At 55.3% G+C, this 17,175-nt stretch overlaps 1 protein-coding gene across 1 annotated transcript in view; it reads right to left on the bottom strand.

Moving 5' to 3' along the window:
- Window positions 1-17,175, bottom strand: part of IGSF21 (immunoglobin superfamily member 21) — a 201,469-nt gene that overhangs the window by 43,970 nt on the left and 140,324 nt on the right. The gene's annotated exons all lie outside the window — the stretch shown is intronic.

The raw sequence follows: 17,175 nt of genomic DNA on the forward strand, positions 1-17,175 counted from the left end.
AACATTGCCTCACACACATGCAATACGTATAAAGCTCTCGCTGGCACCAATTGCACGCGTGTTTCAATCTGTCATTGTCAATCATGAATTTGGTTGATGCTTCTATTAGAGAGAAAGGGTGAATAGCGATATTAAAATGTTTCTTCTAATTAATTTCCTTTCAATGTGCACGAATCTGTGCACCAGGCCACTAGTTAATAATTATAAACAGCTTTCTGTGTATCGGACACTCTCAGCTAGAGCTATGGTTGAGTGACCTGGGACAAGTTATTTTAGTGCCTGAGCCTCAGTGTCCCCTTCTTTAAACTCAGTCTTTATAATAATCCCACGAGGTAGGTATTCCTGCCATCACCCCAATTTCACAGATGAGGAAACTGAGGCACCGGATGTGGTTTAGAACTCGACAGTCCCTCAGCCAGAGGATGCCAGAGCTGGGGTTTGCACTCTGGCTGCCGGCCCCACAGTGGATGCCCTGAACCCCATGCTCATTGCCTTTGGAGGTGGGAGTGACCCGGGCTTCTGCAAGGTCGCCGGTCAGGGGCAGGATGGAAACCAAGTCCCGCGGAGTAAGAAGAGTGATAAAGGGGAAGCAGGAGGAGCGGGTGCTCTGAGGTCGGCCACGATCTCCACTCTGGGCCTCCTGCCAGCTGACGTGACATGAGGCCCTGGGTGCCAGGCCTGGCTGTGCCCCTGGTGCCTGAGAGCAGATCTCTCCCACTGCAATGACCACCTGTTCCCTGACGCAAGCACCCACGCCATCGCAAATCTATCACCTGGGTACCTCTCGTGGGAGACCAGACCAGCCTGGGGCCAAGCCCTTCCATCACAGTTTGACAAAGGGGTCAGAAAAGAGGCTGGAAGTGGTGGCTGTTGACCTTTAGAAGAGCTGGCAGTGGCGGGCCTGAGTGTTCCAGTTTGGAGAAGCCTCCTCTGCTGGAGCCAGCCCGGCCCTCAAGTGTGCTGTCAGCCCAGCTTTGTGCAGGGAGAGAATCGGGGGACATAGCCTCAATGTCTGAGCTGGCATTCTATCACCTAGTACCACTGACACTGCCACCACCCAGTGAGATCAAAATGACGAACCTCGTGGACCAGAGAGGCCCAGCCATCTGTCTGGGGCCCTGCAGCTGATGTGTGCAGAGCTGGGGTGGGGAGCCCATGGCTGGCTGGCTCCAGCAGCCCATCGAGAGGCAGGAACATGGAGAGTGGCCAGAGATCACGCCCTCTTTTGGGATGGCCCCGTGACAGGGAAGGACCAATCACCAGGCTGGGATTAAAGCCCTAACACACCCCACAGCCTGCAGCTGGGCCTGGGCCCCCCAGGAGGCCTTTCCCAACCAGGTCAGCTGATGGGTGACCCAGGGCCGAACCTGGTTCCGGCTGTTTCATCAAAGCCGAGCTAAAAATGGCCCAGCTTTGGCAGTGGAAAATTGAAACTCCCAGCTCCCTCTTAAGGCTCTTAAACAGGTCAGTCTACCAAAAAAAAACCCCAATCCTTCAATCTGGGCTCTCTTAAAAAGTAGGGCAGGCCAATTACGCTTTACTGTCCTGAGCTCCTTCGGCTGAGAGCAGGGAAGGTCAGGCCAGGGCGCCGGGGACTGCGAGCAGATGCGAGGCAGAGGAGCCAGCCAGCCAGCCTCTCCCATCAGCCTCTTTGTCAAAACAAAATTAAAACGCCTGGACTCCTGCTGGCACCGAGATCCCATCCAAGGTAATAGGTATTTATCTCCGGGCGTTCGGCTTTGGGCTCAATGCCACGGGGACGTGGAAACTGGAAGATATCTCATTCTCTGCCCTGCCTCTCACACCTAGCACAGAGCCTGGCATGTGGATGACACTCAAGGAATATCTATCTGTTCGTTCGTTCGTTCGTTCATTCATTCATTCATTCATTCATTCATTCATTCATTTATTCCGTGTGTTTTTACTGAGTACCTACTCTGTGCCAGGGTCTGTCCTGGTTGGTGGGGACACAGCTGTGAGCAGTACAGACAAAAATCACTGTCCTCATGGAGCTAATGTTCTTGTTTATGGGCTGAGGAAGACAGATCATAAACAAAACAAATTTAAAAATAAATTAAGACAGGCTAGGGATAGAGAGTGATGGGTTGGGGGGAGGGAGGGTGCGGGACGGTTATATTTTAAATTGCAGGGTGGTCAGAGGAGGGGACATTTAGAAAAGATGCAAGGAGAGGAGTGGACATCTGGGGGAGGAATGGATGGAGCCAACAATCACTGAACTGACATTAAGTGCCACCCAGTTAGCTATGCATGTGGACATCCATCATCTTTTTGTGAATTCCTAAGAACTTTATGAGGTGAACAACAGTATGCAAATTGCCAATAATAAAGTAACAGAAGCTCAGAGACGAAGTCAAAGACAAGTTCTCCTCCTCATGGCTTTACTGTCTGTGTAAGGAAGTTAAATAATTCAATAGCTATTCTGTCTGCAAAGTCATAGAACCCCTGGCCAACTGGACACATGCCTGCCTGAATTAAAGACTACATTTCCCAGTCATCCTTGCAGCAGGATGGCCATGTGACTGTGTTCTGGCCAATGGGATGTAAGTAGAGATATTATGTACAACTTCCTAAATGGTCTTTAAGAAAGGAGGTGAGTCTCTCTTCTTTCCCTCCCCCCTTCCTTCTGGCTGGAGTGTAGTCCTAATGGCTGGAGCTGGAGCAGCCTTATTAGATTTTGAGGTAAACTTGGGAATGAAGGCTGTGCTTATTGGACATCAAGAGGGAAGGAGCCTGAGTCCCTGACACCAAGGAATACCCAACATGCTACATGGATATTTTAGGAGAAAGAAGAATAAACTTTTATCTAGTTTAAGACACATTTATTTTTATTTTTATTTTTAATTTTTTTTTCACACAGCCCAAACTAATTCTGACTGATATAACATAGACCACATGTGTCAAACACAAGGCCCACGGGCCAAATCCGTCCCGCCAGGCCTTGCAATGTGGCCCGCAACGCGCTGTCATCACTGCACTCCGCTGTGTTTCCATCACAATGACAGTTTGACTGTTCAGTAAACCATTCGGCCCGCGATTTAGGCTGGATTTTAGATTTTGGCCCCTTCTCTGATTGAGTTCGACACCCCTAACATAGACAGTAGTGAGTGGTGTGGGCTGTGGGGAATGGAGAGGCCATTCCCCGGTTGGAGTCCAGTCACTACTTATAGCAGTAGATTGCTATAATTTGGGAATAACTAGTAGAAAAGTCACATATTCAGTTGTGTGTGTGTTTTTTTTTAAAGCAAATAAATAAAGAAATAAATGAATAAATAAATAAAGATTTGTATGTAAAATCTCCTGATTTTCAAAACTTGTCATTAAATTTAATGGAAAACATTTTCAATTGAAAAACATTCTATGTCAGTTATACAGAACTCTTTACTGGCCAGCTCTGACCTGGGAGTGCCTGGTCTGTGAGTGAGGCCCCACGAGAGGAAGGACTTACAGGAGGACTGAGTGGGGGAGGGGCAGAGATGAGGCCACCTGCACTCAAAGTCGATCCTTCCATGGAGGAGTTGGGGTGGCAGCACCTGTAAGGGCCAGTCCCCACTCTGAGCCCCGTTGAGTTCAAGCTCCTGGAATGAGCATCTTGGATTCTCACCAAGTTCAAAACAGAAACAGTCCAACAGTCCTGTTTAACCAAACAGACCACACACACACACACACACACACACACACACACCCCTTATCAGTGGAGACAAGGCAGAGTGAGCCGTGGCTTGGCTGACTGGAGCATTTTAGAGGACGCTCACTTACAGCCGAATCCTCCCACCAGCCGTTCCTTCTAATTGCCAATGTAAAGCGATGCGGTGAGTATCAGGAAGGTGAGAAAGAGGAAGGAGCGACGGTTCACCCACCTGTGAGTCTGGGAGGGAAGGCCAAGGGGTTCATATGCACAGTTACACTGAGCAGGAGCAGGACCCTTTGAGCCCCTGAACCACTGTCCAGGTGCCCAGATCTCCATGGTCCCCCCTCCCCCACATATACACACCAGGTTGTGAGCGCCTCCCACAACTCAAGCATTGCGTCTCATCGCAGCCGGAATTCCTAGCTGCGCCCCCACCCTGGGGCATCATGGGGGCTAGTCTGCCAAGCGGTAGGAGTACCGCGGTGAGGCCCAAGACTTCGGCCTCAGACCACCTGCCTGGGTCCCAGCCCAGCTCCCAGTCATTCTCTGTGTGGTCTCCTCTGAAAAGCGGAGTCGTCAAGGAAGGCCTTGCCGGCTTATCACGAGGATTAAGCTAATCGATAGCATACACAGAAGGCCGCCTCGGAGAGCCCAGCCCTGGGCCCCAGGCACACACGCTCACAGGCGTTAGCGCCATTATTTCCATTAATTAGGCATGAATCATGGTTATCCAGAGAGGGTGACCTCCGCCAGCCTCGGAGAACGAGCCAGCTCTTCCTCGCTGGAGCCCTGGTCGGAGCACCAGCCAGGCCAGGCCGCGGGAGGCCGGGTGAACAGACTAGACATTGTCTTGGTTTAAAAAAAAATCATCGCGGGGCTCTGCTCCCCGGGAAGCAGGGGCAGGAGAATAGGTTTATGAAGGTGGTTTTCAGTTCCGCTGCCATTTAGGATAAATAAGTCAATTTAATGTTTATGGAGTGAGTTATGCCTTATTAGGGACACGGTGAGCCTGGGAAACTTGGCCAAGGCAAAATGTGAGGAATCGGCCCCAGCCGAGAGAGTCATTACGGCAACGCGTTAGTGCGCGGTCCTGCCCGATGATATTTTCATCCCGGCTAATTTATTAGTTTATTAGCTTCATGGTGAATGGGGAAAGTTATGTCACAACAGGGGCCCGATCTGATCGGAGCCAAGTGTTCAAGCGCTCCCGAGAAGGCCCGGCTTCCAAGCCGTTTCCAAGGTTTCCAGGAAGATGTGGGCCTGGGCCTGGGGCCTGAGTCAGAGAGGCGACAGGCAGAGGACCAGACGCCGCCTGGTTTTAAACAGCAACTCCTTTGCTTCCTGGGCATGCGCCCTCCAGCACTTAACAGGTCTAGATCTCGGTTGTCTTACCCATAAAATGGGAGCAATAATAATCCGCCCCCAGCGGGTCACTGAGAGCCCTTAAGAAAAGGGCCTGGGCCCAGCTGCTCCCCGCGTCTCCCCAACCCAGCACCCTGTCTGGCTGCTCACAGGCACTCAGTACGCGGTGCTGGTGGTTGTGGCCGGATCCACCATCCCCGGGAGGGGCTTAGCACCCAATCACCACTGTGCCAGTTCTAGGAGCTCTGCCAACGCGTTGAAGCCTCACGAGCACTCCACCAAGTAGGTGCTATTATTAGCATCCCATTAGAGATGGGGAAACTGAGGCACAGAGGGGCAGTGACTTGCCTAGGGTCCCAACCCCAGTTAGTGACACAGGCGGGATTGAGTGGCCAGGAGCCAAGTTCCAGGGCGACTCCTATCTGCTACCTCCTGCTCGGCGTTCCTTGTTTCAGCTTTATTATTCATCACCAAGGTCCAATTCCATGACACTGAGCCGGTATCAAATAAAACACCTTTTCACCAGGAGCCCAATCCCTCCCTGAGCTGGCCCCGCCTTCCTCTCTTTCACCGGTTTCCCCTGGTCCTCCCTCCTCTGCCCAGGTGGTCTCCTTCCTGGTCCCACACAGCACCTAGTGAGTCTGCTCAGTTCAACAAAGGCCTTTGTCACCCCAGCCTGCCAAGCCCAGCCCCAGAGAGCTGGGGCACAGGGATCGATAACAGGGGCTTTTGCCTTCAAGGTGCTCACGTGGAATTCCTGAGCACTACTGTGCGCCAGACCCTTGAAGAGCGATCTGGAGATACAGCGGGAAGAAGGGAGTGGGACCTTGCATATGGCAAAAGGAATTGGTGGATGTGAGTACGGATCCTGGGGCATGGAGATGACCCTGGACCATCCAGGTGGCCCCGTGAAATCACAGGGTCCTCAGAGAGGGAGGCGGAGGGGCAGAGTCAGAGAAAGCGATGTGGTGGCCGAAGCAGAGGGTGAGTGATGCCATTGCTGTAAGGAGCCCCAAGCCAAGGCATGTGAGCACCTCCAGATGTTTCAAAAGGCCGAGAAATAGCCGAAACCGGTTTGGCTCAGTGGATAGAGCGTCGGCCTGCAGACTGAAAGGTCCTGGGTTTGATTCTGGTCAGAGGCATGTACTTTGGTTGCGGGCACATCCCCAGTGGGGGGCCGGCAGGAGGCAGCTGATTGATGTTTCTAACTCTCTAACCCTCTCCCTTCCTCTCTTTAAAAAAAAGAAAAAAGCCGAGAAACAGGTGTCTGCTCCCCCCCACCCCCCATGGAAGCCTCCGGAAGCAGGTCAGCCCTGCCCACACCTGGTTTCAGCCCAGGGAGCCCATGTCAGACTGCTGGCCTCCAGCACTCTGAGCTATTACATTTATATTGTTTTAAGCCCCCAGGTTTATGGTGCTTTGCGGCAGAAGCAATAAGAAATTAATACAAGAGCTAACACTGATAGAGTTAGCACCCGCCGCGCTGAAACCTAACTAAGCGTGATCTCATTTAATCTCCCAAGAACCATCCCTGGCCCCGCGCAAGCCGGTCTGCTGGGTCAGTCCGTTCACCCACCCGTTCCACTAACAGCCATCGGCAGCCTCGGGCGGCCTCCCGGGTGCCAGAGAAGGGCCCGGGCAGGAGACAGGAGACTCATTTCTAGCGGGAGCCACAGGGGAGAGCTGCACTGTAGGTGGGCCCCGGGGTGTGTGCGTGTGTCCCGATTCTCTGAGCCGGACTTTTAGTCTAAGCACTTTCCTGTCCGCCTGCTGTACCCTGATGCCACAGGAAACAGTTGGCCAGGCAGTGGGAGCAGCTTCTGTGGCCTCTGGGGCTGGGGGTGGGCATGTGGCACAGAGGATGAGAGGCGTGCAGCCATGGGCAGCATGGGGGCGTTTAGTGGCATCTAAAGAGATTGATAATGAGACCAGGGGCCCCCTCGTCCCATCAGCAGCTAGAGCAGCTGGCAAGGCCTCCTCATGGCCCTCCCCGCCCCCATCTCACAGGCTGGCATCGCAGGCTGGCATCACCGCCTGGGCAAGCAGGGAGGAACAGAGCAGGGACAGCTAATGGTGCAGAGACGCAGCCCAGGCGGCACCCTCCTTGCCTGCCTCTCCTTATCACCTCGCATGCTGGGCCCGCTCTGTTCTCATCAGCTCCATCCCTCCCAGGGCACCCTGTATGCACTCTGTCAGACCTCAGCACCTCCACCCGCTGCTCTTGAGCCCAGACCTCATCACTCACCTCCTCTGTGGGCACGTTGCAGAGGCAAAAAGGAGGCAGGCTTCCAACTATAAGCTAGCACAGCGGATGGAATGGCCACCGGAGTAGGTCCAGGAAGTGAGGTATGCGGCTCAGAGAGGCTAGGGACCTGCCCAAAGTCCCACTGGGGCAAGACACTGACCCTCCCAGGCCCTCATTCTCCATCTGCAGTAAGGGACTGATAGTGGTTGTCTCCTCCCTAGGTATGAGGGGGGGGTTCACACCTGGCCCCTCCCTCCAGCGGGTGGTCACACCAGGGAAAGGTGACGAGAGGAGCTGAGACCATGGGGGCAGGTGACCTTGTGGGGCGAGGGAGGACAGCCTCCTGTGAGCCAACCACCTCTACCCTCCATTATTGTTATTATTACTGTCATCATTTGACATTATGGTATAACATGTGTCTCATACAGAAGAATACATGGAAGAGGCCTGCACATTGGAAGTATATTATAACCAAGCACCTGTGAGTCTGCTATTCTTTTTAAAATTCTCAATGTGTTTTACTGATTTTAGAGAGATGGGAGGAGAGGGGGAAAGGGAGAGAGAGGGAGAGAGAAACATCAATGTATGAGGGAAACACTGACCAGTTGTCTCTCATATGCACCCCCACTGGGGATCGAACCAGAAACCTAGGGATATGCCCTCACCACAAATTGAACCCACCACCTTCGGTGCAGGGAAGGACACCCAGCCAGCCGGCCAGGGGGTTCAGCTATTGTTATCACTTAACACCACGGTGAGCTAGACATAAGGGGTTTTGAAAATAAGCATGACTACAATCCTCACTGCAGCTTAGGGAGCTGAAATCAGCCTTCATTTTTCACCAAGGAAATAGCCCGGGCTCCAAGTCCTGCCCGGCGTCACCACGAATAGCATCTGGCAGAGAAAAGCCCTCACTGCCCACCTGCTGCACCGGCGCCAAGGTGCTGGGGCTCCTGCATCCCGCATCCCAGCACCCCAAGTTCCCAGAACACTCACAGAGCAGCGGCTGTGAGCCTGTGTCCCGCCTCTGACCTCGGCCAAGTCACTTAACCTCTCTGAGCTTCACTTCCCCCTACCAATGAGGATAGTAACAGCATCTGCATCTGGAGGATTTATGAGTCCAGTGGTCAGCAAACTATTAGTCAATGGAGCCAAATAGAATGATTGAAATTTCTTTTGAGAGCCGAAAACTGACTTCTGCGCATGGGCCACGAAGTTTCAATTGCACTGTACGTGTGTTCCGCACGTGGTATTTTGTGGAAGAGCCACACTCAAGGGGCCAAAGAGCCGCATGTGGCTCGTGAGCTGCAGTTTGCCCACCACTGTCCGAGTAAAGTGCTTACAGCGGGCAGGGCACACAGTAGGAGCTTGTTAACACACAGTAGGTGTTGGCATGGTTATCAGGCCTCAGATCCCAGGGCCCTGGCTCTCTCATCACCCTCAAAGGTCGGGGGAAGTTCAATTAAAGTGCTCAGAAGCCCCCGGGGGGGGGGTGAGCTGGGGGGCGGGGGGGAAATTCTGAAGCGCTCTAGTCCCATGGTCCGCACAAAGCACTCGACACGCACGGGAACATTAACCTCTCAGGGGACAAACGAAAAACACGACTGAACAAGTGCCCTGTCGGGAAAGGAAATATGTAATCCATTAACTGGACCTCCCCAAACCTTTCCAAACAATAATTAGGAGTGTCAGCCCAGCTCACGAGGAAATTGCCGAAGCGAGAGCCAGCCGCTCCCCCGAGGCGCCTCACACAGACGCGATGGCACTCAGGACAGGTCCTCGCTTGTCCCGGACTCCGGGCATCTGCCTCCAGGCCCAGCACTGACTGTGCAGCAGCCTGGCACCCGGGGGCCGGGTCCCTGGCCTGTCCCCCTTAATAGTGTGGCGAGAAAGGGGTGGAGAGGGGTGGAACTGGGACGGCTGTCCATCACCTGGGCCCCTCCCGTTAGTGCACAGGGAAAAAGGGAAACTGAGGCTCAGGGAAGTGGGTGTCTGTCCGAGTCTCACTGAAGCTTCGAGGCAGTTTTGGGACTAGAGTCCATCCTGAGACCCAGGGCTCTTGGCTCAGTCCCGGGAAGTGGTGTGAGAACCCGGCCCTCTGACGGTGAGCTCACTTATCCACGTGAGAAATACTGACTGGCTACTGGCTCTGGACGCTGGGGGAACAGGAGAGGGCCAGCGGGACCAAGTCCTCGTCCTCAGGGCAACCTTTGAGAAGAAACAGGGAAACGTTCAGATGCACAAATGAGAGCATCATACTGGATGTTAACAAGCCAGTGGAGTGAAGGGTGACGCGTGCCCGGGGTGGGCGTGGGGACGCCTCCAGGCCAGGCCTCAGGAGGCCTCTGTGGAGGTCACACTTGCGTGGGGACCTGGGATGGAAGAAGAGGGCCCCCAGCAGAGGAACAGCAGGAGCAAAGGTCCTGAGGCAGGAACAAGCTGGCAACAGGGCCAGGGGGACCCGAGGCTGGTGAGGGAGAGGGCAGACGGAGACTGAGACAGAAGAGGCCTGGCAGGCCTGATGGGAAGCGGGGATTCTCTCAGACAGCAGGTGGCACAGTGTAACGTCACCAAGAATGCTCACCTGGCTGCTGGGCATAGGAGGAACCTGGATGTGCCCAGAGAAGACGCAGCATGGGGATCTGGGAGGAAAGGGGATACCAGGAAGCCTGGGGTCCAGGTTTTCCATGGCTACTGAGCTGTGTGACCTTCAGCAAGTCGCCCACCTTCCCTAGTTGCCTCTCGGCCTCACGTCTTGCAGATGCTTCACCGTCTCAGCCGCCTGTGTGATGTGCGCACAGAAGTGGCAGGTGCCCTTTTGCACAAAAAGCCAGTGGTACCGACCTTCTCTCCTTTCTATCAATGGCAAGTTTAGGTGTTGGGAGCCTGCAGAGTTGAGGCAAGCAACTCAGTCTTAAGGAAATAGAATTAAGTTCCTTCTAGCAGAAGTTATGCGGTGCCCTGAGGGCTTGGCCAGAAGATAAGATTAACCTGGGGTTTAGCATCTCCTGTCTTCCTGCCTCTTACCCTTCCTGATCCTCCCCCCTAGATAGCCCAGCCTTGGAATGTTGCACCTTGGAATGTCACACCGCCTCTGGCAATTAGTCAATCCTGTGTTGCCATACCAAAGACCCCCCTGCATAAGCGGCCCTGCCCCCCTTTGTCTCTGCTGTATAAATACAGCCATTTCAGAGAATAAAACTGAGGCTTGATCAGAACCTTGTCTTGCCTCCATTCTTTCCGCGTTCCTTGTTTGATTCATTCTCTTAGGTGGTTCCTGCGTGCCCCCCGTTGTTGTCCCGCGGGTCGGGACATTTAGGCGACTCCCTTTCCTTGACTAAGCTGTGTAACCATCCGGTGATTCGGCTGGGAGCGTCTCCTCCATTTATCCATCCCTCCCTCAATCCCTCTGTCCCTCCTTCCACCTGTCTGTCCATCATCCACTGAGAGCTCAGCAGGGCACTCACTCTCCTGCCCTCTCCCCACTGTGTTTTCCAGGACCCTCCTCCCACAACCCGCATTCTACCTCAACCCCACCTCACCCTCACCTCCCGAAACACAATTACCTTCCAGGGCGAAGAGGATTCTCCGTGAACCTGGGAACTTTATTAAGCTGCATAATATAGTCAACGAGGAGGTTTGAATCACCCGGAGCGAATTCTAATGTGAAGAAATACCACCGCGGCAAATACTTTGTTCTGAACTGTTTACTAAATTAAGTCTTTCCCGGACATTTTTAGCCTTCAGTTTTTTTCTTAATGCCAGCAATAAAGTAGTTGCGTAATTAGTAATAAAGCTGACAGCCGGCTACTGATTTTTCACTTAGAAGGAGAGGGATAATGTGCGTGCGCGTGCGCGTGTGCAGAGCATTTCCAAGGGCTGGTGTTTTCTGGCTGCAGAGATATAAATTATTTGCCATCTCAGCAACTCTGGCCCTGGAACTGTGCTTGGGGCCGGGGGTAGGATGGGGGGGATCTGCTCTGGGCTCAGCGGAGTGGAAGCCACCCCACCTGGGAGTCTGAGGTTGAGTTTTAGTTCCATAGCGACGTGTTTCCATAGCGACATGCTGTGTGACCTTGGGGAAGTCACCCCCCAGTCTCTGGGCTTTGGGGTTCTCATCTGAGGGTTGAGGGGCGTGGCCTCGGGGAGGCCTTCAGGCTGCTGGATGCGCTTCCTGTCTGGGAGGGGACAGTGACCTAACCTGGCTCCCACATGTGTATCTGTGACCACACCCTCTCCCTCACCCTGTGCTTCCGTCAACCTACTCAAGTCTCTGCTCTGGTATCTAAGAGACGTGCCTTAACTTAGTCCAAACAGAACTTGAGAATTCTACACCCCACCCCTAGCTGGTCCTCATGGGTCTCTCCTTTTCAGAAAGGAACGCCCCTCCACCTACATGCCATGACCCTCGCCCTAGAGGTCACTGTCAATTTGTCTCTTTCTGAGTCCTCCCACCCCAAACCCCACCCCCCATGCTGAGCCACTTCCAGTCCATTCCTGAGTCTGGCCAGGCCAGCTGTTTTCAAAGTCTCCCACCCCCACCCACTGCCCATCATCCCTCCCCTCTCCTCCCCTCCCCTCACCACCCCACCCCTCTCCTTCCCTCCGCTTCCCAGCCTCCCCAGTAGCTCAGGTGGGTCTTATTAACAACATGCAAACAAACGAATCCACCTGTGATGGCTCCTCCCACTCCTAGAACACGATTCAGACATTCCCTGATGACCCAGAATGCTCTGCTTCAGGGGGTCTCAGCCTGGCCTGCAGAGTGGGGTCCCCTGGAGGGTTCTCATTCCCGAGCTGGGCTTGGCGGGCGGGTGGGCGGGGAGTATGTGATGCTCCCTCCGTGTTTCCATGAGGCCCGGACACCAGCCCTGGCCCCACCTGGGACGTGATCAGGCCCCATCGCAGACCCATTGCATCCGAATCCGTTTTGACAAGGTGAGTCTTATGCTGGCCAAGTTCATTGCATGAGACCCTGCCTGTGCCTACGGCACCCCACTCCCCTGCACCCCCCGCAGGCCTCCTCCACTCCCAGCCCCTCCGCTCTGGGCTCCCCTGCTCCTGGTTCATACATCCATTCCCCTCCTCTCAGGCTCTGCTCTCTCCTCTTCCGGAACGCTCTCCCTGGTCTTTGGTGGCTGCGTCATCTCGCCATCCAGGCTGCAGAGAGCCCCTCCCTGACTCCCCCTGGGCTGCCACAGCGCCCAGTGGGCCACCTCCATGGGGCAAGGACCCTACCGCCCTTGTTTACCCCTGTGCCTTTTAAGAATCTCTGTTGTTGAAATTACTACATCTCTCCCTTCCAACCCCCCATTAACCGCCCCCCCAGCCTCTCCTGCCCTTGCCCCAGGCACCCCAGCTGCTTGATGTCTACAGCTAACAGAGAAACACACTTTCAACAGCAAGTGAGTGGTCAGGGCAAGTCCTTGCCTGAGGTGGCCGGAACACGACTCGGTACATGAAGCATGCATCAGAACCACCTGCCTCCCCCATCCCCCCACATTACAGCCAGGCCCGGGGCTTGCAATTCCTGGGGGTGATTCTGGGTGAAGACACTGTCTCCAGAAGGTCCCTGGTAAAAGGCAAACTGCCACCCAGAGGAGAAAAGGGGTTACCCCATTCAGTCAGCACGGGCTCCGCCCACTCGCTGGGAAGGCCCAGGGGGAGAGAGTCCTGCCCCATCGGGAACCTCACGCTCCTGGGCCAGTCGCTTCTCTCCAGGCTGAGTGGAGGCCCGCTAATAAGGCCTGCGATCTGCACTTCATAAAATTGTCATTAGGGTTTAAGCAAATGATGGATGGGAAAGAGTTTTGCTGAACGTTTGAAATAATAATTCCACATTTGGATAAGCTGTCAGCTCATTAATTTAACAAATCTCCGCTGAGACCCTGGCTGGGCCCGGAGGCCCTGGAGATGAAGAAAGGAGGTCCCTACTTTTGAGGGACAAGACCCATCGTTCTTGGTAATGGGTGGGGAGCGGCCACAGGCAGTTGCAATAGCCCAATGCATCACCAGAGGGCAGCAGACAGCTGTGCAAGCACTTCCCTCCCCAGGAGAGAAAGAGGAGGGAAGCCTGGGGCAAACAGAGACCTGGCAGGTGGCTGGAGGAGACTGCTTGGTGACTCAACAGCTAGTCCCCTGCTTCAAAGGTTCCACTACTAACCCAAGACCCAGCCACAGAGAAGCACCGCTACTCTCCCCACCGCCCCATGTGGAATAGGGACCCCCTTAATGCTACTGGGGCCTTGATATCCAGAGTCTGAGCTGCTGGGAGGTTCTGGGCCACAGAGGGGCTCCGAGCCACGAGATGCCAGGCTGTGTGGGGGAAGAGATAGCCCCACGGAGGCCGTGTGAGGCCCAGAGCGGGAGAAATAAAGGACAGAAGAGCATTGTCTAAGGTAGGGGTGTCGAACTCAATCAGAGAAGGGGCCAAAATCTAAAATCCAGCCTAAATCGCGGGCCGAATGGTTTACTGAACAGTCATAAACTGTCATTGTGATGGAAACGCAGCGGAGTGCAGTGATGACAGCGCGTTGCGGGCCACATTGCAAGGCCTGGCGGGACGGATTTGGCCCGCGGGCCTTGTGTTTGACACATGTGGTCTAAGGAAAGACCACCACAGAAGCAGCAGAAAACAGAAAGACAAGGAACAAAGGAGAAGAATGGACTCTGACTGGTGGGGAAGAGGGACGTGGGAGGCAGGGAGGCAGAAAGTGCCGAGGGCCGGCTGTGTGGGTGACACTGGGCTCTGTCCAGGGGGCGCTCATGGCCTCAGTGGGGACAGCATTCTTGCCAGTGGGTAAAGGCAACCAGTGATTCTGGACGAAGACACTGTCTCCAGAAGCTCCCTGGTAAAAGGCAAACTGCCACCCAAAGGAGACGCCCCATTCAGTCAGCACGGGCTCCGCCCACTCGCTGGGAAGGCCCAGGGGGAGAAAGTACTCAGTGTGAGAAGAGGGTGCCCCCGGAGCTGGACTGACCCTCAGGGGGGCGGGGGGAGACACTTGGGGAGCTGTGCTGAGCAGCCATTGGAGGAGGAAAGTGGGAAGCGGAGACATGGATGAGGGGTGTGTGTGGAGAGTCAGGGATTCAGAGGGTGCCCTGCTCCATGGGAACCTGGGCAGAGCAGCAGAGGCTGGTTGGGTAACAGGACTTCTCAGCACTTCAGAGGAATGGGTGCTGCCAGCTGGGGGTGGGGGGGGGAGGCTCCGAGAGCCCCACTTCGAGAGCCAGGATTGGGCATTGCTTGGTCGCTCGGCCAGAGCACCCAGGGGCCTGGGCTGCCAGGCGGTGGCAGTTTTTAAGGTGATGGCGGACTCTGGCAGCTTCCTATCTAGAGGCACCAAGCATTTCAGGCCAGGTGTCCAGTGTGTGTGTGTGTGTGTGTGTGTGTGTGTGTGTGTGTGTATGCATGTGCCCGTGTGTACATATGTGCATACAGGGGTGGAAACACACCCACCGTCACATGCCCTCACTAAGGCACCAAATGTCCAGTCCTGGCACAGGTCCTGGCACGGGGTGGGCGCTCAGTGACTGCTGAATGAATGCCCCACTGATCCAGGGACCCAGTGCGGCTCTAACAGCCAGGGTGGTCGAACCCAGGCTTTCCCGTGTGCAACCCTCCAGGCCCTGGCAAGCGACTGCAGCTGTGTCCTTCCGTGGCGTCAGCTGTACAACAAGCAGGATTTGATGAGTGTGAGACCCTCCTCCCCTGGATGCTGTGAGGGTTAAAGCAGATGATGGATGGGAGAGTGTTCTGCTGACTGTTTGAAATGGTAATTCCCCATTTGGATAACCTGTCAGCCTATCGATTCAACAAACCTGCACTGAGGCCCTGGACTTCCCTCTCAGGCCCTGTGCCAGGCACTAGGACCTAGAGATGAAGGAGGGAGGGTCTGGGCCTGGGAGACAAGGCCCAGGGAGGAAGACTGAGAGCAGATCTGGTGGCCTCTGCAGAGCACCACCTGCAGGCCTGACAGAGCGGGCCCGTGACTGCATTCCTTCAGCAGGTACTTGTGGTGGGAGGCCCAGGGTTGGGTTCAGCGAGACTTTGGTTCAGGGAGAAGGCACACTCAGGGAGAAGGGCACAGTCAGGGAGGAGGGCACACTCAGGGAGAAGGACACACTCAGGGAGAAGGGCACACTCAGGGAGAAGGATACACTCAGGGAGAAGGGCACACTCAGGGAGGAGGGCACAGTCAGGGAGGAGGGCACAGTCAGGGAGGAGGGCACAGTCAGGGAGGAGGGCACACTCAGGGAGAAGGACACACTCAGGGAGGAGGGCACAGTCAGGGAGGAGGGCACAGTCAGGGAGGAGGGCACACTCAGGGAGGAGGGCACACTCAGGGAGAAGGACACACTCAGGGAGAAGGGCACACTCAGGGAGAAGGGCACAGTCAGGGAGGAGGGCACACTCAGGGAGAAGGACACACTCAGGGAGAAGGACACACTCAGGGAGAAGGGCACACTCAGGGAGGAGGGCACACTCAGGGAACACTCAGGGAGGAGGGCACACTCAGAAGGGCACACTCAGGGAGAAGGGCACACTCAGGGAGAAGGGCACACTCAGGGAGGAGGGCACACTCAGGGAGGAGGGCACACTCAGGGATGAGGGCACACTCAGAAGGGCACACTCAGGGAGGAGGACACACTCAGAGAGAAGGGCACGTCAGGGAGGAGGGCACACTCAGGGAGAAGGCACAGTCAGGGAGAAGGACACACTCAGGGAGGGCACACTCAGAAGGGCACACTCAGGGAGGACACACTCAGGGAGAAGGACACACTTAGGGAGGAGGACACACTCAGGGAGAAGGACACACTCAGGGAGAAGGGCACACTCAGGGAACACTCAGGGAGGAGGGCACACTCAGAAGGGCACACTCAGGGAGAAGGGCACATCAGGGAGAAGGACACACTCAGGGAGAAGGGCACACTCAGGGCACACTCAGGGAGGGCACACTCAGAAGGGCACACTCAGGGAGGAGGGCACACTTTGGGGGCACTGCCTTGGCCAGGAAAGGTGCAAAAAGGGCACCTTGCTCCCTGGCCCCTGCCTCCAGCCATGGCCTCACTTCCTGAGAAGCTCAGCACAGGGCCTGGCACTCAGCTGTGTCATTTTCTGATTAACTGGTGGCCGCTGGGCATGGGGGGTGGCCCAGACTGGGGGGACTGGTCAGTACCTGGGAAGTCACTCTAGAGTGGGAGGTCACTGGCTGGTCCAACTATTCTGTTACCTTCAACCCAAATGGGTCTGGCCCTGGGGGGCAGGATCGGCTCAGGACAATGGTCCATCATGGGCTGCCAGCAGCAACCAGAATTATCTGTGCCTCGCAGCTTCCTGCTGCGTTCCTTGGCCCAGATCTGCACATCGGAGCAGATGGAAGGTGTTGTGTGAGCGGAGCTTTCCAGATCTCGCTGCCAACGTCTTCACCTGGAAGACGTTTTAAAGGACTATTTCCAGGCCCTGCTCCAGACCACTTGAATCCAATCCCATCCGGAATTGGTCTTTTCCAGCAGCTTCCAAGGTGATCCTGATGCAGGTGGCCGGGGACTGGCCTGCGCTGTAGAGATGCAAACTCCGCAGGAGCAGGGTTGGCTGTTCAGGTAACTAACCCCCCTGCAGCCTGTCCTTGTGGAGGGGAGAACGGGACTGACAATCCCCCTGGTGGCGGGGACGGGAACTGCAGCCCTCGCTCTTAAAGCCTCACATCTAGTGTTGAGATGGAAGACCTGGGGCACTCAAATCTGAGGCTACTGAGAGGCACGATCTATTATGAATAACGTGCTGAAAGGGGCTCACGGTTTCCCTCACAATCTCTCTCCGGCTCCAGCGCTTTCTGGGTGGGGGAAGGAGAACTGGGCTTCCAGTGGATTAGGAATGTGGCCCAATCTCCACAGCCATTTCCGTGTGCACGGGGCT

Source organism: Pipistrellus kuhlii, unplaced genomic scaffold (assembly GCF_014108245.1).
Source record: "Pipistrellus kuhlii isolate mPipKuh1 unplaced genomic scaffold, mPipKuh1.p scaffold_m20_p_2, whole genome shotgun sequence".
Taxonomy (NCBI): domain Eukaryota; kingdom Metazoa; phylum Chordata; class Mammalia; order Chiroptera; family Vespertilionidae; genus Pipistrellus; species Pipistrellus kuhlii.